Here is a 26,880-nt window from a genome sequence, read left to right as displayed (position 1 = left end):
GTTCAGAAAAACCTATAGGTTAAAATTAACCATGGGGGGATGTAACACTGCTTGCAGATAAAGGGGACTCTCTCTATCACGTTCCCTCTACTGTGGCTTCCTGGGATATGTCTTCTTTGTGCTTGACTTCTGCATGGGGTGATGGATTGAAACTCTGTCAGACACAAGCGCCGTGTAATAAAATGTGACTCACGTCTCCACTCCATTGCAAAAGTCATAAAATCAGTAACTCGACATGAGGCTGACTCAGTAATTGCCCAGAATCATCTTTATTGAAATTATACTTCAATCTAGAAGTGAGAAGTGAAATAAGCCGTGAAGTCATCCTGAGCCATTCTGGACCAGGTTAAGAGTCCTTTTTCATGACTCTCTCAATTTAGCTTTGTGATCATCAGTCATGCAACAGCCCTGATCGTTAATTTGGCAGATTTCTATTCTAAGTAGCTGCAAAACTACAGAACATATATATCACGAAGAAGAATAGCACATGCCCTGAGATAAAGAAGCATTTACTTTGCAAGGAAATCACAGTCCATAAAACTCAGGAAAACCTGGAGGTAGGTTAAGGAGGTTTTTCTTGAAGTCTAATCTTGTTGGTGTCCAGGCGGTGGAGGAGCAAGGTTGGCCGGGGGATGGAATTTGTCCGGGTGTGGCTCCTGGGGCAGTGGAGAGAGGTCTATATGTCCGAGGGACGGGACTGCCTGCTGAGTCATCGTCTCCCTTCTAGCTGTCAATGGCCCATGGGAAGACAAGAAGCAGACAAGAAAGGGAGCTGGGTTAGGTGGGCTGGGCCGAGTAGACAGTGCAGTGGCTCCAAGGGGCATCAGTTCTAGAAATGCAGGTTTTTGGTTTTTTTAAAATATATTTTATTGATTTTTTACAGAGAGGAAGGGAGAGGGAGAGTTAGAAACATCGATGAGAGAGAAACATCGATCAGCTGCCTCCTGCACACCCCCTACTGGGGATGTGCCCGCAACCAAGGTACATGCCCTTGACTGGAATCGAACCTGGGACCTTTCAGTCTGCAGGCCATCGCTCTATCCACTGAGCCAAACTGGTTAGGGTTAGAAATGCAGGTTTGACTGTGGCTCTCCATCCCTAGAAGGGGATCTCCAATCTCTTAGCAGAAGCATGGCAACAATCTCTTAGCATGACAAAAATACTGCCAGCAAGGCTCCACTCATCCTCTGCGTCTGCTTTACTCTTAACTCCCTGGCCAGTCTGTTCTCTCTCTCTCTCTCTCTGGAATACCCTAATCTCTTATCTACCTGGAATATTTGGATTTGTTTTAGAAAACTCAATTTATCTCCCCCCTGCCCCCAGGAAGTTTTCACTGACTCCAGAGATGGAGTCCTTAACTCTCTTTATCAAGTGCATGCTTCTATTGATTTATGTATCCAAAGCGGCACAACTTACTTGTTTGTTTGATTTATTTATCAGCTTCCTCTAATGAACTATGAGATCCCTGAGGATAAACCTGTGTCCTTCATTCATGCTTGGATCTGCTGTGCTTAGCACAGAACCTAGCACACAGTAGGAGCTCATTGCAGTCATGTAGAGCAGCGGTTCTCAACCTGTGTGTCGCGCCCCCTTTGGGGGTCGAACGACCCTCTCACAGGGGTTGCCTAAGACCATCGGAAAACACATATATATATATATATATATTCACATATTGTTTTTGTGATTAATCACTATGCTTTAATTATGTTCAATTTGTAACAATGAAATTGGGGGTCACCACCACATGAAGAACTATATTAAAGGGTCGCGGCATGAGGAAGGTTGAGAACCACCGATGTAGAGTGAGCTGAATGAAAGAATGAATGAGAGAAGAGACACATTCAGGGTATTGTGAATCTAGGGGGTGGAACAACCACAGATGCCGTTGTGGGAGAGTCTGAGGTAAATGTTTCTGAGATAGTGCCATGAATCAGAGCGCTCTCCTGGCTTTGAAGGGCTCACAGATTCAGCACAGAGTAAAGTTAGAAATCATCTAGCCCCACACCCCACTCCTAGGGCATTAGTGACAGAGGAGCAGATGGCCTGCATTTGAACACCCCAGGGCAGCCGCTTACCAGGCAGCCCATGCTAGTCTCAGATGGCTATGTGTTGTTGTTTTTCATGATTTCCCCGCATAATTTACTTCTTTGGCGCCTTCATCTGAATAAGCTCGCAGTAAAATTTAGCTATTATTATTGTCTGTTTTTTCAGCATGAAAAACACTTAAAGGTTGTTATTAACTTTCCATCTGTTCCCAAGGCTAATTTCCCTAATTTCATAAACCATGACTTGGGTTCCAGATCCCTCACCATTCTGGTCCCTGTCATCTCACTAGCCATGCAGCTCACCAGCCACCAGGGCAGTGACCAGCGTGCTTCTGGTGACCTGCTCTCTGACACCTTCCAGCTCCATTCATTTCAGAGAAAGGCCCCTTTCATTCCTCTCAACTGTGCTTATCAGAGACCAGTGCCCAGAGCAGAAAGTCAACGTTGTGATTGCTCAGTGTGGGTGAAAAAAAAATATGGGCACATAAAGAAGGATCAAACCCAGTGTGGCTTTCATTTACCGAAGGAGAGCTGGGGTCTGGAACGTGATTTTAAACAAGTGATCAGGGACACAGCGAGCACATATTTAGAAAGACTCTGATAATATGAAACAGAAATGATAGAAGAAAGCAAGCTTCCTTCCTGTATTATTTATTTGCACATTGCTATTTGCTCATCAAAAAGGCAAAATAAAATAACCTTTATTTCTTGGAAGCAAAATCATTCCTAACTCAAATAAATTGAAATGTGAAAGAGTAAGAGACTGGTGGAAGATTAAAAATAGACTGTGGGTTTTTAAGTTCTTTTAGAATGGTTTTGGGGGAAAACACAGACAAAGAATCTGATTCTCCTTTCTTGACGCAGGCAACACAAGAATGAAAGCAACAAGAAGGTGGAAAGCCCTTCTACACTCAAGTTATCGGCGGTAAAGAAATAATTTCTGAATGATGGTGATGATATGGGCCTAGTGTAAACCAACACCTATAAGGATTTCCTAACTAGTAGCCTGCATTTGTGTGACGTGGTTTTTATTGGCGATTCTTCTGCACAGAGATCACTATTCTCTTACCCTTTCGTTCACAATGGTACATCTTTGCCAAGTGGTTGCCTGGGGAGAGGGCTGTTACATCTCTGCAGAGCAACTGAGATCTGAATGCTAGTTGAGTAGAAGATGCTGGTTGTGTCAAAAGATGCAGCTGAACAGGGGTGGGGCCATGGCCATAGGGAAGAGAAGACACAAGCTGGAGGAGACTGCCCGTTCCAGGTGAGTCAGCACAGGGGAACTGGAGTTTTGTGATAGGACTCTTTATTGCGGATGCAAAGATTGTTTTTACCGGTGGCTCCTAGACTAGCAACCCTCAGAGTCTACATTCACGGTGAAATTCAGGAATGTGGTCCATAGAAAGCCAGTGAGCAAGCTGCAGCAGCAGACATTGTCTGTTCCTTTTCTCCCCTTCCTTCTTCCGCACAGGACGCTGGTCTTCTGCAAGTATCTCCTTTTTCTTTAAAGCAACACTGTGCTCACCAGGACGCTGGCCTCTCCCCCCAGGGGATGAATTGTTAATAGCCCAAGCTAAGCATGGCAGTCTGTCTTGCTGGTGATTAGTTTAAGCATCTGCACATGAGGATCTGGCCAGTGAGAAAAGAGCAGTCTATGCTGGGTTCTTTTGAAAAAGATTGTAAGGAGAGACACACAGGAAGAGACAGTTTATTATTCTACTAAGCATATCACATCTGGATGTGATGCCGTCAATGACGGGAACTAGCCTGAGGATACAGCCCAGATGTTGAAGATGACTCATCAGAGGCTGTACCTGAAACACTGAATGAACCAACCACAGAGCTGCCGGTTACAGACTGAATGTTGTGTCTCTCCAAAATTCATGTTGAAGTTTTAACTCCCAGTGCCTTAAAATAGGGCCTTTAACGAGATAATTAAGGACCATTGCAGTCATTGGGTGGTCCCTAAAACATCTATTGTCCACTCTGACCAGTGTCTTGATGAGGTGTGGAGATTGGGACATACAGAGAGAGGGAGAGAGACAGAGAGAGAGAGAGAGAGAGAGAGAGAGAGAGAGAGAGAGAGAGAGAGAGAGAGACAGAGAGAGAGACCAGAGATGCATAAGCAAATAGAAGGAGCCCATCTGCAAGCCAAGGAGAGAGGCCTCAGGAGAAACCAAACCTCCCACACCTTGATCTCAGACTTTAGCCTCCAGAAGTGCGAGAAAATAAATTTCTGTGGTTTAACTCCTCCCCAGCCCCTCCACCAAGTCTGTGGTATTTTGTTACGGCAGCCCTAGGTTGGGCCTTCTTGATATATAAAGCCATACAATTTTTTTATTTGTTTAAGTCACTTGACTAGTGTTTTCTGTTCTGAGTTGTTAAAAACACACACACACAAATAGATTGTAGCAGTATGATCCTATTGCAAGTGTCGACAAGTCTGAGGACAGGAGATGCAGAGAGAACATGTGCCAATCAAGGTCAGAAGACCACAGAAGATTATTCTGAGTAACACTGTCACAGACACAAGGAGTAGCAGGTCATCTCATGACCAGGAGGAAGCTGAACATGTTGGAGGAGTGGTTGCATTTTCTCCCCATATGCTGGGATAGGGCTTTGGTCTCTGCTCTCCCAACTCTCCCATAGCTGGACCTGAGGATGGAGCCTCATGAGGATATGGTTTGTGGCCACAGGACAGAGTGATGCTGACTGTCCCATGTGTGGGCTCAGACCAACAACTATGACCTCAGCTAACCAATCAAGTTAACTAGCAACAGATGAAAAACAAAGTTTTACCAGCTTCAGGGAATGAACAAGTATAACGTCCTATGTACTAGTTAGAGGAGGATGGCATGGAACCTACTTCATTTCATGGGTTCCCCTTATTGATTTAGGTTAACCCAAGTTCTAACTTCAAAGCAAGAATTTGGCAACCACTGGATAAAATGAGATCCATTGCCAACATTTAAGGAACACATATGTTATCCAATAGCTCAGGTTTGGCTCTGAGCCATGAAATAAGAAATGTTCTTCCCATGACTACCTCCAAAGTTATATTTGTTGAGCCAAGTATATTTTCTAGGGAATAGTGGTCAGGTTGGCCACAGTCACATTATTTCAAGCTTTCAATGCTTAGATTCAAATAGCTTCTCTTTGGTCTTCCTGCCTCCAGAATCTTCCCTTCTAAGCCATTCTGCTCCCTGGTGAAGCTTCCTAAGATTACTTTCATTTCTTCCCCCACCTCCAGAACATCCATTTGGCTCTAAAGCTATTGGAGATCTCCTTTAGTGCGTCTGCCCAGGCTGCAGTCCTGTATTCCTGCTCTTTGTCCTGGAGGTGGGGCCCAGAATCCAAGTTTATTCATTATGACATCACTTCTATTATGTAGTTGGAATAGCACTAGGATTCTCTTTCACAGAAATTTGGAATTGGAAGTCGAAAATGCTGGTAGCTTCTGCTGGTCATTTGAACTGAGACGTAGATGTGTGAGCTGTGGAGTGGATTGTTTTATACCATATTCATAGGGCACAGAATACTCTTCTGAGCAGAGAAGAAAGGCTGAGGTAGACATGCAGAGAGAAGCTGAGGTGATAACGTACATGACTGGGGTGGAGTTGGGGGTCAAGACTAGGAAACTAGCTCCTGATAGCTTTTCATTCTTGATTCCAGACCTGCTCATTCTGCCGTAGAGTTCCCCCAGATCCTTTTGTTCTGAAGTCATCTCACCCCCTTTGGTTTATACTGCTTTGAGTGGCTTTCAAAACCCCTAGGTCAAGACAAAGGTGAAGTTCAAATCCTTGGCTTGGTATTCAACACCATCCCAAATTTAGCCATTATATATTGTTTTCATCTTCCTATCCCTCTGCTATCCTACACGGAGCTTCATTCACACCAGTCCACTTCCCCCCTCCTCTCACACCTTATACATTTCTGGCTCATTCCTTATTTCACATCATTTCCTCTAACTACAATGCCTTTCTTCCTCTTCTTGGATGACTTGAACTCTGCACATTTTTAAAGATCAACTCAAATGTGTTCTTTTATGTAAAGTCTTCTACAAGTTCCCCAGCCCATAACAATGTCTCCTTCCTTTAGATTTCTCTAGTGCTCATTGTTGCTGTTTTAATTAAAACAACCATTTTAATGTAACAATAGTTTGTGGTAATGCAAAAAAAAAAAAAAAATAGGTTGGTTTCAGAGAGACACCTTGATGACAGAAACTCTAATACCAAGAATTTGGAAATACTATGAGAGACCAAGGAAAGTATTTTAGGATGTCCGAATAGGAGGGTGGTGGCAAAAATATATTTAAGTATTACCATTAGTAAACTAATAACCAATCTGTTGGAAAACACAACATGTGCATGTTCATATGCCTTTTATTATGTAGCTTAATCAATAACACTCTCGTTGAGTATGATAAACAATGAGCTGAGAGGAGATAGAGATGGAAAAAGAAGTGACATAAAGGAGAAGATGGATACTGCAGTGCTGGAGAAGATGGAGATTGAAGGAAGAGGAGTTGATAAAACAGAGAGGTTGGAAAAGAGAGGAAGAGATGGTGGTGGACCCTCTTCCTTCTCCTCCTGTCTCAGGTAAAATAAACTTTAACCTTGACTCTGACACCACCTTCTTTCTCAGAGAGGAAAAGGGATAGGAAGAGAAGTAAATAAAAAACAGTAGGATGACCAGGAGGACAAACACAAAAGCTTCCCCCAGACAAGGTAGATCATAATCCTTAGCCTCTAACCCAGGGTGGGATATTCCAGTCTTAATGACAAGAATTCACCTGGAGTGAAAAATTAGTATTTTCAATAATGAACATGTGAATTCAATTTGCATGGCCCTGCTCATTCCACAACATTCACTCAACAAATATTTATTGCACTTTCTGTTATCAGATGATTCATTAACATATGAAGTAGTTACACCCATCACTCATTGTATATCGCAGAAACCAACAACCAACATCTGATAGTTCTGCAAATAAATGTGGATGAGGCTGTCGCGTTGACTCACCATTCATCCTTCCTCTGTGAGAGCTTCCCCACCCCGGCTGCCTCGGGGGTTTTCCAAGGCTGATGAGCCATGATTTGTAGCTGGCTTGGGTGTTTTGTTTTGTTTTGTTTTCTCTCTTTCTTTTCTCATACCCACTCCCAAAAGCTGCTTAAGATAACTAATGGCATGAGCCTGCTTAGGCTTGTCCCCTGGTTGACAGCGAGACAGTGCTCTAAAAAGCCCAGAACACATCATACCTCGTGTCTAGCTCCTCTCTTCCCATATTTGTGTTCAGTTGCAACAGAACATCAAAGGCAATCTGGAGGGGAAAGATGTTCCATGCTGATTTCAGCCTGTTCATGGGATGTTGAGAAGACACTGCATTTCATTTGTTCTTTCTTCCAGTCTAATCTCATTTGGAGGCCAACTCTCTGCTAACATTGATCTTGAGTAACCCAGAGCCTAATGGGAAAGCAACCTGGAGAACTTAGACATTGTATACGTGATACTAACCCCTGTGGGTTTGGAACTACAGAGAAAAAGCTACCTTATCCATCAACTCCCTATTCCTGCCCCACCCCCCATATTTGCCCTAGTTCTCCTCATTGTACTTTACAAATGGTACGAGCTAGTGCTGTAAAGGTAGGAGTGTTGGGTGTGCGTGCCTGTGTGTGTGAATATGTAACCAGGAGAGAAGCTTTCTGATCTAATGGTTTGTTTTTAAGAAAATGAAACCTATCCCATCCCACGGGGCTATGCTGCGAGATTCTGCCCCGTTTCATCCTTTTAAATTCCAGCCAAACACGTGAGCCCCACTTCTCAGCCTCGCTTCTTTCGGCTAAGAAATTAGCATGTGCCGACGGGTGTCTGTTTGGGAGGGACCTTTTGTTCAAGATGATCCTCTACTTGTGGAAGAGCAAGAAGCATTTCTCAGGGTTGCACATAGTCTGAGGCTACCGTCAGGATGTGTTGGAAGCAGTCCCGTCTTTTCTGATGCCTGACAGAGTCATGTTTTCCTTAAGGAAATAAATCTATGTTCTGTTTTGACTCCACCCTCCATCAAGCTCAAGCACACCCACTGGGTGCCGACCCTTATCTTGAGGAGGTAATAGTTCTGGGTGCCTCCTTGTCCTTTCAATGTCATAGACTTGGGATCTTGGAGAAGACAAGTGCCATCCCTCAGACCATACTGGACTTGGTATGATGTTCCCGGACTTTAAAATCCTTTAGTTAAAGGATTTTAGCCGCCAGTTTATCTAATTGAGTTTATATGATTCACTGTCCAAAATTCAAGTCACAGTTCTGTGATGAAATAGGAAACTGATTTTTTCCCCCAAGACTTGGATGCCACAGATCTGACTGCAAGGTTCAGGGCGAGGTCAGTTCCAGTCCTGTCACATGCTGGTCACTAGCCCTGGAATCGCAAAGCAGGAAATTGAGGGTTCAAAGAGGAATTGGCACGATGCCTAACACATACCAGCTTTGGGGCAGATAGCTGTTAATTGATGAATGCAGTCTTACCACCAGATGCTGTGTGTTCAGAGTCTCGTTTTCCTTTGGCTAGATGCTGTCAAACTCATGGCTGATACAAAAAGACATGATTAGTTACAGAGAAGCATCAAGGACTTGAACATAAGGTGACCCTTCCTCCCAGGCTGGCTGTGAACTTGTGGAGCCCAGTGCAAAATGAAAAGGCACGACTCTGACTTTAAAAATGATTAAGAATTTCAAGGTGCAACGGTGGAGCATTTAACCATGTGGGGCCCCTTCAAAGTACATATTGCACACCTGGGAAGCCGGCCCTGACCTCCCCCCCCCCCCATTTAATTAACATGTCCAACTCCCGACAGTTTAACAGGCGTTGTGCCTGTCCTTGTCATACACATCGTCTTCTATCATTCTCACAGCAACCATAGGAGCCTCTCTGGGAGATTTCTTAATTTGCTCAAGATCATCCACAGAAGACTGTCTACAATGCCCCTTCCCCAGCCTCCCCTCCCCCTTATCTAGATAGAAGGTTTGTCAATTCTGAGCAATGCCATTTCCCATAGGCTGTCTGGTACAATCTTTCCTCATGTAGTTATGTAGACGGTGATCATTAACATGAATGGAGAACATACCATATGTCCGGCTTTGTTCTGGTGCTTTATACGTGTTCACTCCTGTGACGCCTAGTGGTGCATTCACACCTCCCTGGTCAGGATGTGGCAGACAGCGGAAAGCAGAGCCCAAGGGATCAACTGAAGGGATTTCATGAAGGGCCACTTCCAGGGCTGTGGGTGGGAGTGAGAGGATCCTCACGGAATAGAAGTGCATCTGGCACCAGCAGGAACCAGCGGAAGGAGCAGGGGGAAGACAGGCACCAGCACAGGGTGACATCTCGGGCCATGGTAAAGGCGGCCAGCCATCGCAAAGATCCTGGTTAGGAGGAAGGATGTGGAGAACAAAGGCTCCAACCAACGTTCCTGTCACCCTTGATCTGCCCAGGGTTTCTCTGTGGCTTAACCCAGGAAAGCCCAGGGGTGGTGTCTGCAGAGCTCACATCCCGGGACACAGAGCAGAACACCGCAGAGGCAACTGGAGAGCAAACCAGAATAACGCCTGTGCCCATTTCACAGACGCTGACATGGAGACAGAGAGGTTCAGTGGCTCACTCTAAATCACATGGGTAGTAAGTAAGTACAAAGCCAGGATTCAGGCTTGGGGAGCCTCAGTGCAGCAGGCAGCTCTCACCACCGGGCCTTAGAATCCATGGCTGCAACGGGGAGAGGAGCTAGGTGAGTGGCCACAAACTACTACTAAACTCTCGGCTTGAAATGGTGAAGTCAGAGAAAGAGCCTGGACCAAAGGAACTGGGTTTTTAATTATTTGTCAATTGGACTACCTTCCAGACGCAGAGTGATGAGCGATATTGCAAAGCATTGGCTGGGGGATGGTTTGGGGGACTTGGTGGTAAGAATGAATGCTAGTTGCATTAATTTCTAAGAAGTCGGGTAATTCTGAAACAGTGTCAAGAGCACTTGAAAAGTTTGATTTCTTAAATAGGTGCATATTCTTCCCAAATTTATACCCTTTGCAGCTTGTTTAGCTTGGGCATCCGTTCCATGGCTGTGTGAAGAGCCGCCAGCGTCATTCTAGGTGCTGGGAAACCACTATGGACAGCAGATGAAATCGCTATTCTCGAGGCACTTAAACGCTAGTGACAGGAGGCAGACAATAAACAAATAATGAAGCAATGCAGGGTAGTGCTATTGAGACGAATCACACAGAGTAAGAGGCTAGAGCAGCGGTTCTCAACCTGTGGGTCGCAACCCATTTGGGGGTCAAACGACCCTTTCACAGGGGTCGCCTAAGACCATCGGAAAACACATCTATAATTACATATTGTTTTTGTGATTAATCACTATGCTTTAATTATGTTCAATTTGTAACAATGAAAATACATCCTGCATATCAGATATTTACATGATGATTCATAACAGTGGCAAAATTACAGTTATGAAGTAGCAACGAAAATAATTTTATGGTTGGGGGTCACCACAACATGAGGAACTGTATTAAAGGGTCGCGGCATCAGGAAGGCTGAGAACCACTGGGCTAGAGAGTGAAGAAGGAGAGAGACACTGTTACCTCTAGAATTCCCGAGAGCGCTCTCTGAGAGGGAGACATTTGAGCAGAGAAGCGAAGGACACCTGTGTCACTGGTGGTGCCGCAGGGAACAGTAGCCCAGTTCGATGGAGGAGAATTTTAGATGTGGAAGGGACCACAGAGACCTCGCATTCTGTGACTGAAGAAACTGGGGACCAGGGGTGCAGTCCTTGGTCCAGAGCCATATTGTGAACACTGATCAGTGAAGCTTGAGCCAAACATCACATACTGAAACTCTCATTCTGTCATTCAACAAACATTCTTCAGCCCCCATTATGTGCTGGGCACCCAGCCTCAGGCTTTTTGCACTGGATTCTGTTGTTTACTGATTCAGAATCAATTTCAAGTTAATGAGTGTTTGCTGTGATTTCGGCTTCAGCTGCCTTGAGCTGTGGGTTGACTTTGTGTGGTGTGTCCAGATGCCCTGGAAGATGCATGAGGCCCTGGCAGTTGTGGCTGTGGTCGATGTGACTTGCAAACTGTACCTGCCCCCCTTTCCTCCCCCAATTGAATTGTTATTACTTTGTAACTTGAAAATTAGGCTTTGGTAGTTCAAGTGAGCTGGCTGAAAATCAGGCTCCCTCCTTCATATCTTTGACCTATATTAATACAAAATCCACGACAGTGGAGTTATTGTCCTAGTGTGGGAGGCTGGGCAAAGGGAAAGGAATTCAGGCAGGAAGAGAGCCAGGATGTTCAAGCTCAAGCCAGAGGGCAAAGTTGGAGCCTCAAGGGAGCAGCAGTATGAGAACGTGACCTAATATGTTCTCAGGTGTTACTCCAAAGGCAGGTGTAAACAGAGGAACAAGGTCAGTGTCTAAAGTGAAGGGGTGACGATCTGGACGGAGCCCAGGCCGGGAGCTAAAGGTGAGAAGGACGACCAGGGTTTAGCCAGGCCAGGTGTCAGGACCAGAGTGATTCTTACAGATGCATTTCTCCAAAATATGCATTCAAGCGCTGAGGTACAATCTCTTGCAGAGTTGATAATTATTTTTAATATAAACTCCTTTTAAATAGCATTTTCAACTTCAAAACCCCTTCATATATATATCATCTTATCTAATCAGTAAGGTAATGGATGAAGGTATTTTATCCATATTTTATGGATGGGAGAATTGAGGTCCAGAGAGGCTGAGAAAGGGACCCAATGTCTGATGATGCGTTGATGGCAGAGCAGGGATGAGAACTCAGGTCTTCCAACCTCCACACCTCATACAGCTTTGCCTCAGACTACATGGCTGTGTGATGGGGACATAGAGAAGAACTATGAGTGGCAAGGCTAGGAAATTACATTAAGGCTGTGGGACCTGTCCCACAGTGGAAATTCAGATGTCATGAGAGAAGGTAATTTGCTTATGTAATTTTCCCCTCTTCTTTTCTGGGAGGCCAGCCACCTTAGTTACAAAGGCAGACAATCTCATGGCTTTGGTTCTTAACTTGAAACATTCAACCTAGTTGAACTTGAAAACTACCAAGAGTTGTCTTACCCTGGGCTCCCGAATGTGAAGTCCCACATTAGTTTTTGTGGTGTGAATGTAGATCCTAAAGGAGAGTGTACACCAATATCAACAACAAAAATAACAGCTATCATTTATTGACTGCTCACTATGGCAGATGCTAGTCCATACACTTTAGAACCTCCCATTTAGTCTCCAGTGTGACACTAGGTAGGAAACACTATTCTTAGCCTTGCATAGGGGAACTGAAACACTTAGATCAGTGGTTCTCAACCTTCTGGCCCTTTAAATACAGTTCCTCATGTTGTGACCCAACCATAAAATTATCTTCCTTGCTACTTCATAACTGTAATGTTGCTACTGTTATGAATCGTAATGTAAATATCTGATATGCAGGATGGTCTTAGGCGACCCCTGTGAAAGTGTCATTCGACCGCCAAAGGGGTCGCGACCCACAGGTTGAGAACCGCTGACTTAGATGATAAGTAACTTGACCAAAGTCTGACAGGTCACTGCTTCCTACCCTTAGACTCAGTTCCCATATTTGACAGTAGCTTCTGCTGGAAGCTCCTGGGACTCTCTACCAGAGGGCTTTCGGAGCAGGCTTGGCCCAAGCACAGAGACCATTGGAAATTCTAGAAAATTAATGTCCCTGGGGACAGGCCTCAACCAATGAAACTGGTGAATAAGTACCTGAGCATCCTTTCCTCTTAACTAGGGCTCTTCATGCTCCCAGAGGTCCTTGTTGGGACTGAGTCCCAGTTTCCCACCAAGTTAAAATGCTCCTTAACACACATTATACTTGCTGTCTTCCATTCCATCTATCATTCTCTAGCTTAGGCTTCCTGCTGTCATTTCCCAAACAAAGTATTTCCACCCAAATCCTTGTCTCAGGACCTGTTTCTGGAGACTCAAATCAAAGACAATTGGAAGAATTGAGAGTGGCCCTAGAAACAGATCCACAAATGGGATTTGGATCTGGCTAGTTCGCTGGTCAGAGGTAGCAAGGATCCTTTTTTGGAGCTAAGTGAGGTGATGTTGGAACATTACAGGCACTAAGACTCTCACCTGTGGGAACTGGGATGGAGTGCAGATGGAAAGGGATATCCCGACTTGTGCAATAGCGCTAGCATTTAAGAGATTTGGGGAAATGGTAACCTCAAAGATTGAGAAGCTGGCTGGCTGTTATTAAATGCAGTAGTAACTCTAAAGAAAGAAAATTGCAGGTTCATATCAGTGCACAATGAGAAGGTAAAGGGTCCTTAATGCTGGCATACACAGAGGTACCTCTTCTGCAGGTGGAGGAAAGACTGCTGCCAATCAGGCTTATTCGTTGATTATAAGAATGACAAGGATGGAGCCTTGGATCCTTCTTCTCAAGACTGATGTAACCACTGCTGCATCTAAATGCCTGATGTATTAACAATAGAGACTGATGCGGAGCTCTCAATTTTGTACCATCCCTCCAACAGTCAACCCACCACTTGGCAGAGAGTTGGTTATATTGGACTCCTTCCACTCAGAAGGAGACAGGCTCATGGTTACTAGGGATGGTTTACCTTCCCCGTCCATAGTGCTTCTGCCAGCATCTTTATCCAAGGACTCACAGAGTATCTGGTTTACTAACATGGGAATCTATGTAACATCACCTGAGACCAAAGGAGCCACTTCACCGTGAAGTTGAGACAATGGCTACGCCACCAGAAGATCTATTGATCCTATCACCCACCACATCATTTGGAAGCTGCTGGCTTGGTAGGATTTTGGGATGCCTCATAAAGGCTTAGCTAAGATGTCAGCTGGGGGTGACACACCATGGGGTTGGGACACTGGTGTTCAAGATGCAGACCAAGCGTCGAGTCATTATCTGGTGTTTGTGTCCCTGGTAGGTAGAATACACAGATCCAGGAAATAAAACTAGGAAGTGGCCTTCTCACCATCATTCCTAAAGACCTACTTGGGAAGTTTGTGCTTCTTGTTTCTGCAGGTTTGGTTTCTACAACACTAACCTGGTTCCTGAAGTGAGTGGGGTTGGCGTGGGAGGAGTGTCTATGCAAAGGACCATAGTCAGGATTTTACTACATCTAAAGTTATTTCTCCTACTCACACATTTTAAACTCCTTAGGCTAGTAAATCCGCAAGCAAAAGAAACGAGGTTCTATGCTGGCAAGATCATTGACCCTGATCATCCCTAGGAGGCAGGTTTATCTATACACTGAGTAGCCAGATTATTATGACCACCTGACGTTTGTAGGCAAATCAGCTATAATTTCACGCCGAAGTTGCTAGAGGGCCAGACCTTATAAATAGGGAAGCAGGTTGTTTACCACGACAGTAGAAGTGAGTTTTTTCTGAAGATATGGGTAAACAACACGATTTAACAGCCTTTGAAAGTGGGCTATATATATATATACATATATATATACTAGAGGCCCGGTACACAAAAATTTGTGCACTCGGGGGGAAAGGGGGGTCCCTCAGCCTGGCCTGTGCCCTCTAGCAGTCTGGGACCCCTCGGGAGATAACAACCTGCTGGCTTAGGCTTGCTCCTGGGTGGCAGAGGGCAGGCCCAATCCCTAGGTGCAACCCCTGGTCAGGCTCAGAGCAGGGCTGATTGGGGAGTTGGGGCGCCACCCCTGTCATGCACAGAGCAGGGCGGATCGGGAGGTTGCGATGCCACCCTCAGTCACACTCAGGGTAGGGCTGATTGGGGGGTTGGGGCACTGCCACCTGTCACACTCAAGGCAGGGTCAATGGGCAGGTTGCGGCGCCACCCCCTGTCACATACAGAGCAGGGCCAATCAGGGGGTTGGGGCGCTGCCCCCTGTCACTCACAGAGCAGGGACCATCAGGGGGGGTTGGGGCTCCATACCCTGTCACGCACAGAGCAGGGTCGATCAGGGGGTTGGGGAGCTCCCCCCGTCACGCACAGAGCAGGGCCCATTAGAGGGTTGGGGAGCTCCTCCCTGTCATTCACAGAGTAGGGCCAATAGGGGAGTTGGGGCGCTGCCCCCTGTCACTCACAGAGCAGGGCCGATCAGGGGGTTGTGGCCCCGCCCCCTGTCACACACAGAGCCGCAGGGCATTCAGGGGGTTTGGGCGCTGCCCCCTGTCATGCTGATCCCGGTGCTGGGAGGCATATTACCCTTTTACTATATAGGATAGAGGCCTGGTGCACGGGTGGGGGCCAGCTGGTTTGCCCTGAAGGGTGTCTTGGATCAGGGTGGGGGTCCCCACTGGGGTGCCTGGCCAGCCTGGATGAGGGGATGATGGCTGTTTGCAGCTGGTCACACACCCTTCAAAGTGGGGGTCCCCACTGGGGTGCCTGGCCAATCTGGGTGAGGGGCTGAGGGCTGTTTTCAGGCTGGCTGGTGACGGAAGCTCCCAACCGCTCCTTTTTTTCTTTTTTCTTTTTTATTCTGGGCCAGCTTTAGCTCTGAGGCTCCAGCTCTTAGGCCTCCGCTGCTGAAAGCAGGTTTCTGGCCTTTGTTTACCTTCTGTATTTGAAACAATGTTGTGATCCTGCTGGCTGAAGCCCAGCGACTAAAGCAGATTTCTGGGGTTTTGTTTAGCTTCTATATTTGTAACATAGTTGCTTAGAGTTGCAGCTCAGAGGCCTGCAGCAGCAGGTGGGGAACATTGGAGTCCTCCGTCACTGAAGCAAGCAAGCCTCATGTTCGCTTCCAGCTGCCTGGCTGCCGGCCGCCATCTTGGCTGGCAGTTAATTTGCATATCACCCTGATTAGCCAATGGGAAGGGTAGCAGTCGTATGCTAATTACCATGTTTCTCTTTTATTAGATATATATATACCTAAGCGACTGTTCGACTGTTCGACCAGTAACTATGACATGCACTGACCACCATGAGGCAGACACTCAATGCATAGGCATGGAAACATGGAACAGACTGATGAATCTCAGAGGGAAAGGAGGTGGGTGGAGGGCGGGAAGAGATTAACCAAAGATCTTATATGTATACTAGAGGCCCGGTGCATGGATCCATACACCAGTTGAGTCCCTCAGCCTGGCCTGTGCCCTCTCACAATCCGGGACCCCTCCAGGGATGTCGGAGAGCCGGTTTTGGGCCCAATCCCCACAGGTCAGGCCAAGGGACCCAACTGGTGCACAATTTCATGCACTGGGCCTCTAGTTTCTATGTAATGGAAACAGAAAGAAGCATGTTTGGAACTCAGGGGACCTCCTGGATTCTTCTTAATGCTTCTATGCTGTGAATGCACAATTGCAACCACCACAGCCTGATGAGGACATACAAACCTGGGGTTCAGATGCCTTGGGGATGAAGGTCCAGCTTGTCTCACTGGGCACACAACCTAGACCAGCAGAAGAACTGGCTGAGAGTCAGGGGAATCCAGGGTGGTGGGTAGAGGAGCCAGAAGATGAAGAGCAGAATTAGAGCCTTAGGACTGACTGTGGCAGGAGGGACTGTAGCTTGTCTTGCTAATATGGCTGGTATTAACCTTTCTTCCCCTCCCCTTTGGAAATTATGACCAGCCACCTTGAAAACTCAGTGACAATACAGATGCCTGAGTGAATTGGGTGGTGGATGGGTGGGCTGTAACAGATGCTGTTGGTCCTGCACTCACATCCTTTTGGCGCTCACTGGTCCCTGTCAGGCAAGCAGGTCCCCACTCTTGCCTGAGGGCTTCTTTGGCCATAGGAGCAAGCTTGGCTTCCAAAGGGAGAGGCCAGAAATCCCAGGAAATAGGGGTAGCCCTCAACTAATGAAGAATGGCAGTTGGTAGATAATCACCAGCTCCCTGGCCCATTGAGTGCCATGTCCCTGAAGTATATTCTCTACAGACTCCCAGAGAATGCCAGCAGAATGGAACCCCAGATATTTAGGTGGCCTGCTCCTTCACACACACTGTGATTGATGTCTTTCTGCCTCTACGGCAGTGGTTCTCAACCATGGCTGCACATTAGAATCACCTGGGAATCTTTTTAAAATCCTGATTTCTGGGCCTCATCCTCCGGAAATTCTGTTTCTTTGTTACTAATGTTGTGGTCCCACCCCATAACAAAGAAACAGAATTTCCGGAGGATGAGGCCCAGAAATCAGGATTTTAAAAAGATTCCCAGGTGATTCTAATGTGCAGCCAAGGTTGAGAACCACTGCTCTACGGCAGGGGTCCTCAAACTACAGCCTGCGGGCCACATGCGGTCCGCCGAAAACATTTATCTGGCCTGCCGGGTGTTTTTGCCGCCCCTGTGTGCATAGGAATTTGTTCATAGTTTTTTTTTAAACTATAGTCCGGCCCTCCAACGGTCTGAGGGACAGTGAACTGGCCCCCTGTTTAAAAAGTTTGAGGACCCCTGCTCTACGGCATCACTTACTGATGCTTCTTGACATTAACTCTCGTAATTAAGCCACGTGCACCCAAATCCTTATCTCCGGTCCAGCTTCTGGGTGAACTCAAACTCAGAAAGTGGTCAAGCCGAATATGAATCCAAATAGTTTGGCTCCAGAGCTCCTGCCTTTGACCACTAGGAATTAGAGCATTATTCCATAAATACAAAGGGTGCCAAAGAGGAGGAAAGGGTCCAAAGACCTTCAAAGGCAGTCTCAAAATCAAATTACTCCAACTTCACAAGCGCTTACAGCCAAGTGTTAATTTTTCACAGCTGCACTTCATTTGGTATCGGCCCCTGTGGGAGAATTAGTAAACACTCATCTGAACATCTCTTTTCCCCCAGTAAGATGTGAATCCATCCATTTAACGTTTTATTTATTTTCCCACATTTGAGGAAAATGTAATTGCATGACACTCAAAGAGGAGACCACTGTTGCTCAAAACAACAAAAATGGCAGGCATGTGAAACAAAATGGTGCATATTCTTTACTTGTTTCTACCAACCAAGTGAGACGTTGCGCCCAGGCCCCCTACACTCCACCTCAGAGCAAAAGACTTGTTCCTCCGCATGCCAAGCTTCATGAGGATATTTGTGAATGGTCCTCATCCACGGAGGGAGGAAAGGAGATTATGAGGGAGCAGGAAAGGACCACATGTCTACCTCTTTGCAATAGGCCTGGGAGGCTCTGGCATTCTTCCGCTCTGCCCACCCTGTGTCCTCTGTCCACCTCCTTCTGAAGCCTTGCCGTCCAATTTGGAGTCTGAACTGGGGTGACCCAGAGCCACTCTGGACAGACAGTGGCCTGGGAAGGGGTTTGCACTTTTCTTAGAGAAGGAGGCAACCGCCTGTGAGGTACGACATCCAGAATCTGAGCCTGCTGGCCCGGAGTAGTGAGCAGTGGCCAGACTGACCCGCGGAGGTGGCTGGCAGGTGTGAAAGTACAAAGCTGCACTCACCGGTCTCTTTCTGGGTTACTTCTTGGTTAACTCCATACACGATGTTGGCAGGAGAATGTAAATCCCAACTCTGGGACCAGGTTAGCTGGTATTACTTAACTTCTCTGGTCTGCAGTATCACCATCTGTAAAAGGACAATACTTATGTCAGTTAGGGTCCCAGCAGGAAACAGATCTATTTTCAAATTGAGAAGAGTTGAATGAAGAGAATCCTGATCAGAGTGGGCAGGATTGGGGACACCAACAAGGGGCAGGGAGGCACTCCTGAGATGGCAACATCAGGGAGCCACCATGGTCCCTAGGCCATGGGGAGTGACCGGAAGGGAGAGTACAGGAATTAGGATTTGCCTGGGGAGGGGGGGGCACTGTGTGACAGAGCTGTGGCTCTCCGCAGAGGCCGCTGCCATTGCCATCACTCAGCCCTGATGTGATTATTCCCATTCCCGGATGCTAGTGCCTCCTGCTGGAGCCCCAGTGGCTGAACCACCTGGAATTTAGAGAATCAGGGAGCCAGGCAAAGGCCAGCCCCCAAAGCCAGCCTCCCAGGCACAGAGCAGAGTGCAGAAGGGCAGAGAATAGACCCTGAGGGGTAGGAAGAGACCGTCCAGCTCAATATGAGCGCATTATTGTATCGAATCAGCGACTACATATGAATTCTTAGAGCCACGCAGGCACGTACTGTGCACTGTATAACCCAGCACAAATGTTATACCCGCATATTTGTCTGTGACGCTCAGCATCCAGGTTGCTGCAGGACGGATGGAGCCTGCCTTATAGGTCCAGCCTGACTCCTGCTTTCTGGGGAGTCTCTCTGCCAAGGCCAAACGCCTGCTTCTCATCCAGGCGTGTGTTCTTCCGGGGCAATGTGGACTGACCTCCACACCTGGCCCTGCATTAGCTCTGAGGCGAGGAGCTCTGGAGTTGGGCTCAGGGAATGAGCCTCATCTGGACAGCCTCACCCCCCCCACCTCTTAAAGTCAGCATCCTCCAGACCATTACCACACGTCAGCCACGTCGTCAGCCACATCGGGGCTGAGCAGATAGTCAGCCTGCACTGGCTTCCTCTCTCCCTATCAGTTAGGGACTGATGGTCAAGGCTCTCCTGCAGAGTCCCACTCCCTTCCAGAATTGAATCTGGCCACCTACCTCTTCTAGGGTTTGGGAATAATAGAGATGGCCACCATCTATTGGCTAAACCAGTGGTTCTCAACCTTCTGGCCCCTTAAATACAGTTCCTCATGTTGTGACCCAACCATAAAATTATTTTCATTGCTACTTCATAACTGTAATGTTGCTACTGTTATGAATCATAATGTAAGTATCTGATATGCAGGATGGTCTTAGGCGACCCCTGTGAAAGGGTCGTTCAACCGCCAAAGGGGTCGCGACCCACAGGTTGAGAACCGCTGGGCTAAACAGTGCATAAGAAGCTCTACATACTTTATGACATTTAATACCTACAGCAACTCGGCCAAGTATTAGTGTCCCATTTTATAAACGAGGACACTAAGACTCAGAAGTTTCACCTAAACAGTGAGGAGGTGGCAGCATCCAAATTAGTCTGTCTGCCTCCAAAGGCTTTTTCATTATAGAATAACTCCCATGGATTCAAACTGAACCATGCATTGTTATTGAAACTTTTCTACAATCACACGTGAGCAGAGGAAAGAGATGTCCTGTCGTTGAAAAACTTACCATGTTGGTGTAAGACAAGATTATAGACATGGAGCAGTCTGAAAATGATCCAAACGTGTTTCAAATCATGTGCCAACCTGAGGCCACGCGTTCTGCGTGTTGGAGGAGCACTGGGAAAGGGAGGAGTGTGGGAAGTAATAGTGAAGTGGGGCTGGGAGGGGAGGCATGCTCTGCCGGGAGACGTAAGAAATGTCCATGGAGGGGAAATCAATAGAGAGAGAGAAGGAAGACAGGAGCAAGGCCGGCCAGTGGGAGAGAACACTGACCTAGCTAAAGAGGAAGGAGTAGAAAGTAGCAGAAACTGAGGTGGGACGAGAAAGTCCTTGTGAGCTATGAAGAGGCATTTAGACCCAACGAGGAAGCAAAAGGAACTTGTGATAGCTGTGGAGGGGCAGGGGCAAATAGACGACACAGAGTGTTTGGAAGGCTAAGACGTCAGGAGTAAAGGCAGGGCCTGAGGGGAAGGAGATGAAAGTTGCAGCCACCCTTGGAGAGAAGAACTGGCCAGAGTTGGTGACGAAATAGAGCAGCCGAGACGAGGAAGACTCCCTTTCCATCAGGTTCAATAAAGGGGCTGGGGAATTGCTGGGGGGTGGAGCCAACTGTAAGTCCAGCTCATTTTAACAGCTGGATTGGAGGTTTTTCCTAAAGGAAATGAACACCGCCCCTCTGATCAGAGAAACAAAATGTATCGTGTGTTTTTTTGGCTGAGGATGGGGATCTCCCCTCCTGATGGTTTAGAGAAAGCTTTGACTAAATGCCTCTCAACTTAGAGGTCCCCTCTGCCTGTCCTGAGCTGTGTGTGACTTCAGGGTCAGGGCTCAGGGGTTGGGGAACGGACGGAAGAAGGGCCTCTCCCTCCTCCCAGTGGGGGAGGTGTGTCAACGTGTTCTTGATGGTCCAAAGGAGAAATCTAAACAAGTCCAATTTGTTGTCTTGTTAAATCTCGAGGAATTCAAAATACGTTGTTATTAGCCAACCAGTCAAACGCTGTTTACTCATTGAGCGAAAGTCCCGATCTCCTTCGACCCTGTAAAGATTTTATGCTCATCACTCCCCTCGGTCTATCTTTATGAAAATACACACTTCCCTTTTTGTGACGACGTCCAAGGAATTGTTTCCAATAACTGTTCCCACGAGTGAATTGTGAGCTCTATAATCTCTCCATGAAGATCTTGTCTTTCCTTGACAACTAGCCCTTGTTGTAAATGTAGGTGCTTCCCTGCAAAATTAATTAATTCATTCATTAATTAAACTTTGACTCTGATAAGTGGGTCAGTTTTCGTTTCCTTTTGGGGAAGCCACATTCCACATTGTTAAAGGCACTTGATTTATAGACGACTCTTCTCCCTACTCCTCCCCGCTTCCCCATTTATTGAGCACCAGATAAGAGCTGGATTTATTTGTTCTTACGAGCCCTTTAAATATTTGTCTCTATGCATATAAATTAAGGGAAACTGTTCTTCTGCCTTGATAACAAACAACATACTTCAGGTCTAAAGTATGCCTCATGTTGTGTAACCTTTCCTCCAAAGAATTTGTGTGTGTGTGTGTGTGTCTGTGTGTGTGTGTCTGTGTGTGTGTGTGTCTGTGTGTGTGTGTCTGTGTGTGTGTGTCTGTGTGTGTGTCTCTGTGTGTGTGTGTCTGTGTGTGTGTGTGTGTCTGTGTGTGTGTGTGTGTGTGTGTCTGTGTGTCTGTGTGTCTGTGTGTGTTGGAGGTGGGGGTGGGAGAGCAGAGTGGACAGAAGAATGGGAGGGGTGATGTAAAGTTTCTTTGGAACCTGATGCTGGTGGATGTTTGGTGTCAGCCCTTGAAGAAATAACATGTGCTCCCAATTTATTTGAAGAAATAATTTGAAATGACTGCTCCCATCTAGCCTTGGCCTCTCTCAGACCTGGGAAGAAGTTGCAACACCGTCACACAGGGCATTTCCTAATCAGCGGTCAGACATGAACCACAGCCCCTGTTTGCACATTCCCTCTCACAGCAGGAGCCCGGCCCCATCCGCCCAGGCTCTGCCAGCCATCAGGAGAGGGGGTGTGGGCCTCCTGAGGGACGTTGGCCTGAATGTTTGACTGGGCAGAGACAGAGCCTGGCATCAGAACGAGAATCTATCAGGTATCTGGTGGGTTTTATGGGCCACGGAGCCCAGTCAAGAAATGCAGCTCCATGGTGAAAGGGGAGGTAAGGAGTGGACCATGGCTTTCCCTCATGTGCTAGGACTTCTAGAAGCCTCCTGGATCATCTGACTAGAGGAAGGGGCCCAGTGCTCTTGACCCCTGGCCTGATTAGCCTTATACTCCCCTTCACTTCTTCCCAACGAGATGCCGCCATGTGCCTTTCTTACCTTGTCGTGGGTGGGGAAGCAGCTTCCTGTGTCGGCAGGAAGTGCATAGAGAGCCCCTAACTGGACTGGAAACTTAGCTCAGTTTCATGCTTGCTGTGCGGCTCCTTCGTGTGTATAGCCCTGCACAGGTTCCCTCCTGCCTTCAGATCCACTGCTCCCGACCGACAACGAGTGGCTTTTACGACCGACTTGGATTCACGACCCACATGTTGGTAGGGTGCCTAAGTCTGGCTCACCTTTCTTGGCCCAGGACTGCCTCTCCCGGGAACGCCCAGCTTCCGTCATGGCAAACGGGACACCCCTTTCTCCGAGTCCAGGCTGTCCTACCCGGAATGTATGTGCGATCAGGGAAGCAGAGATTCTGGGAAAGGAAGGGAAAGGCTGTGACATGCAGGATGCGCTCCGGGCAGCACCTTGTAGAGGAAGCTCCTGGTGAGGCTGCCTGCCAAGGACATGCTCCCTGGTGCTGTCCGAGGTCACACAGCACGCTGTGTCATTGACTACAGATCCATTTGTGTGAACTTGGACTCTCTTTGGAAAGCGCTGTACCAGTCCTCTGGGAGGGGGTGTCAGGTCTCCATCAGATCTAGATGAGAGGCAAGGGGGTTGATCTAATCTTGCCCAGCTGGGATGAGTTGCACCTAGAGAAGGGGAGCTCTGGGATGAGGGGTGGGATTGGGCATGTAGGGAGCAAATGTAAAGGTGGGAATCTTTTATTTTTTATTTTATTTTACTAGAGGCTCAGTGCACAAAATTCGTGCACTGGAGTGGGGGGGTTCTTCAGCCCAGCCTGCACCCTCTCCAATCTGGGACATCCCTCTCACAATCTGGGACTGCTGGCTCCCAACTGCTCGCCTGCCTGCCTGCCTGATTGCCCCTAACTACTTCTGCCTGCCAGCCTGATCACCCCCTAACCACTCCCCTGCCAGCCTGATCAACACCTAACTGCTCCCCTGCCGGCGCAATTGCCCCCAACTGTCCTCCCCTGCTGGCCCGGTCACCTCTAACTGCCCTCCCCTGCCGGCCTGGTCCCCCCCCAACTGCCCTCCCCTGCTGGCCTGGTTCCCCCCCCAACTGCCCTCTCCTGCAGGCCATCTTGTAGTGGCCATCTTGTGACTACATGGGGGTGGCCATCGTGTGCGAGGACATGACGGTCAATTTGCATATTACCTCTTTATTGTATAGGATTATTATATAGGATGTTTTAAATATATTTTTATTGGTTTTAGAGAGTAAGGGGGGTGGGTGAGAGAGAGACATCAATGATGAGAGAGAATCATTGATTGACTACCTCCTGCACACCCCCTACTGGGGATCAAGCACACAACTTGGGCATGTGCCCTTGACTGGAATCAAACCTGGGACCCTTCAGTCCGCAGGCCAATGCTCTATCCACTGAGCCAAACCAGCTAGGGCTGGGAGTCTTAGGTGTAGGACCCATGTGGATGGCTGTCTTATTGAAGGTCTTAGCATATCATAAGACTGCTTGATACGGAGGCTCAGAGGGTAGGAGATGAATGGGCAAGAAATAAAAATATTTATTTGCTTCAAAAGTTTATCTTGGCTGGTCCAGCTCTCAGGTAAGGAAGAGAGAGCTACATGTAGCTGGAGTAAAGGAGTCACTGCTTAACCCCTTTGACGGCAGTTTCCTGTCTCTTCAATTCAGCTCGCTCACTCCTGCCAATTTTACTCTCCTAACTGGTTCTTCATGGCACTCCCTTGCTCAAGAACATACCATGGCTCCCTATTACCATTTGGACCAAGTTCATTATCCTCATTAAGTTTTAAAATAATCTGACTCTCACCTTAAATTTTAGACTCTTTTACCTAGAATCTAAAAGTCAAGGTCAATGTTATTAGACGCTTTCTTTCCACATTATAAGAATGGAAACCCTGAGGAGGGGGTCATGTTCCTAAGACATCCATCATGATCTTTGTGTGCCTTACAACCTTTACTGCTATGGGTGAATCGGTTCAAAATGTTGGAAGCCACTGGTCTTCAGAATGAGTTTGCCAAACGTGAAAAATGTATCTTTCAAAATACGACGAAAACGCAATCCCTGTGAGCAGGAAAGCTCTCCTCTGGCAGGTCTTTTCTCTTTCACCTCCATTGCTTTTTCGCCATCTCACAGGAACTGTGGGTGTCCTCCTTGTTTATTAAAGAGGCCGAGGCTCGCTGAGGCCCCCTGTGTGCCAGGACAAAGAGGGGAGCAGGGCTTGATGGCCATCCTCTGGTCAGTGTTCTTCACACAGCACTGTCCGTCTGTCCCTACAAAGTCCTGTTAACACGTGAGATGAAAAGTCAGATCTGCTTGCTCTTCTGTCAAAGGCAGCACCGCTCTGGGCACCTGAGGGCCCCACGCTGCCGGGCCTCACCCTCGTGAGTGGTTTAGGGGGCGCGTGTCCAGCCCTGAGTACTACCAGACACAGCCCCTCAGAGCTCCCAGGGCACACAATGACTTCTGTCTCATCCTGTGTCCCTGGGCTTTCCATCAACTTGTCCCTGTTCACCAATCCACCAAGTCCAGGCCTAGACCTCTCCCCAACCAAACAAAACACCAGTGAAGACAACTCTCTCACGAAAGTCCCCGAATCACAAGCTCAGAGAGGGCCAGGGAGGGTGTGGGGAAAGGGAAAGAGAGGAGGAAAGAAGAAAAAAAAAGCAAGCTGGAAAGAAATGTCCAAGAACTTACTTTTCATGCCAAGGAGTCGCAAAGAATGGTGGCCCTCGGAGCCAGTGACACCTTTTTGGATGAGTCAGCCACTCCCTGCCCAGCAAGGCAATAACTCTGCGCCTCTGAAAGGGTCCTTTACGAAATCGCCGGTCCGGGGAGCACGTGCGGAAAGTTAATTGAAACGCTTCCCACAGGTGCTTACACGGGGCGGTGCCTGAGTGTGGCCATGGAGGCCGGCCCCCGCCCAGGGCCCTGCGGCTGGCTGCTGTGCCCACAGGCTCCCAGGCCGCAGGGCCGGGCCACCGGGCACAGGAGGCGTAGCTGGCCGCTGCCCTCCGATGAACCGCTGCCTGCTCTCCCGCCAGCACGGCTCCATTGCATTTACAAGGTATTTCTGGTACTTTCAAGCTCAGAATTAGCATTCCTGCAGCCCGGCGAGGGGCCACGTCCTCCATGCTGATGAAGCAATGCCTGTGCTTTTAGTTTATATTTTAGGAAGAGTTACGAGTGCCTGAGGGTGGGGCAGGAGAGGGGGCACCTGAGAAAAGGACAGAAAGGATTGCACGTGAGGACGAGAGAAGACAGGGTGGCCATTGGTGGGCGGGGGACCAGGACAGAGGCCTCACCAGGCGATCCTGCGGTGGGACCTTCTGTGCCGTGGGACCCTCGGCGGCCTGGGGAAGCCTGAGGGTCCTTCTCAGAATAATGTTTTTAACGCAAATAAAACTCATTGGTTTACAGAGCAGACCTGTTGTGTGGAAATAAGGTTAGCAAAGTTCTTGAAAGACAAATTTGCGATGTAATAATATATGTGCTTTTGGGTTCATGCATTAAGTGAGATCCAGTGGTGGGCCTGTCAATGGTCTTATTTTAGAGGCAGGGGCGTTAGTAGATGCTATTTCAAGACAAGTGCAATGACTCTCATTCGATATGAAATACCTTTGATTTTTACTGGTTAAAAAAGCTGTAGGGACTTCTCTAAGTGGTGTGGTTTGTTGCCAAGCTTTATAATCGAAGGAAATGCTAACTGCCCATGGGAGGTTAGTGAGAGAAAGCTGTAGGTGTTTTTATTCGGCTTTATGAACATGCTGAGTTCTCTCTGTGGGTCTGTCGGCCCCCAGATGAAGGACCTGGGCCAACCCAGAGCGGGAAGAAGGCTGGGGCCCCAGACCCGGTACATCACCCGGGCCACTTGGCTGGTGGTTGTTAATTGCTGTTGATGAGAGGCTTGGGCAGAGAGTTCTCGACTGATTTCTTGCACTGGTTGTAACGCTCATTATTTAAAGCTCATTGAGACATGCCCGTGGATCACAGATTGCACAGCTGAATTCGCTGAAAAGATGGTTGATTGGAAAGCTGCCCGGGAGAGGAGGAGGGTTGTCGTGGCGCATCCGCAGGGTGTTGGGAGGAGGGCGCTGCTCCTTGGGGGCCTCCTGGGCTGGTCTCCAGCCGCGTGGGGGGGGGCGGTCACCTGAGAGTGTGGCATCAGGCTGTGCTTTCCTGTGGGCGTGGAGGGAGACGGTAGTTCACCAGGCTCAGAGGGCAAAGGCTCCCGGGGGGCAGTTTTCTTCTCACATTGTTTTGCTGCCCCGTTTGGGCTTCTCCCAACTCTTTCAACATGTAACTCCTCTCCTCGGCTCTGCCAGCCACCTGACTCCACCTGCCTATCAGGGGCACTGGGAAG

At 47.8% G+C, this 26,880-nt stretch overlaps 1 long non-coding RNA gene across 1 annotated transcript; it reads right to left on the bottom strand.

The window, feature by feature from the left end:
- Positions 1-212: 212 nt before the first annotated feature.
- Positions 213-25,330, bottom strand: LOC118656452. Its single transcript, XR_004967615.1, has 3 exons — positions 25,215-25,330; positions 18,481-18,604; positions 213-723 (listed from the first exon to the last, which is right to left on the bottom strand). It is a non-coding gene; the product is annotated as an uncharacterized LOC118656452 (long non-coding RNA).
- Positions 25,331-26,880: the final 1,550 nt, after the last annotated feature.

Source organism: Myotis myotis, unplaced genomic scaffold, assembly GCF_014108235.1.
Source record: "Myotis myotis isolate mMyoMyo1 unplaced genomic scaffold, mMyoMyo1.p scaffold_m19_p_5, whole genome shotgun sequence".
In the NCBI taxonomy this organism is placed as follows: Eukaryota; Metazoa; Chordata; class Mammalia; order Chiroptera; family Vespertilionidae; genus Myotis; species Myotis myotis.
The sequence above is the reverse complement of the archived record's forward strand: the minus strand, read 5'-3'. Positions and strand labels throughout refer to the sequence as shown.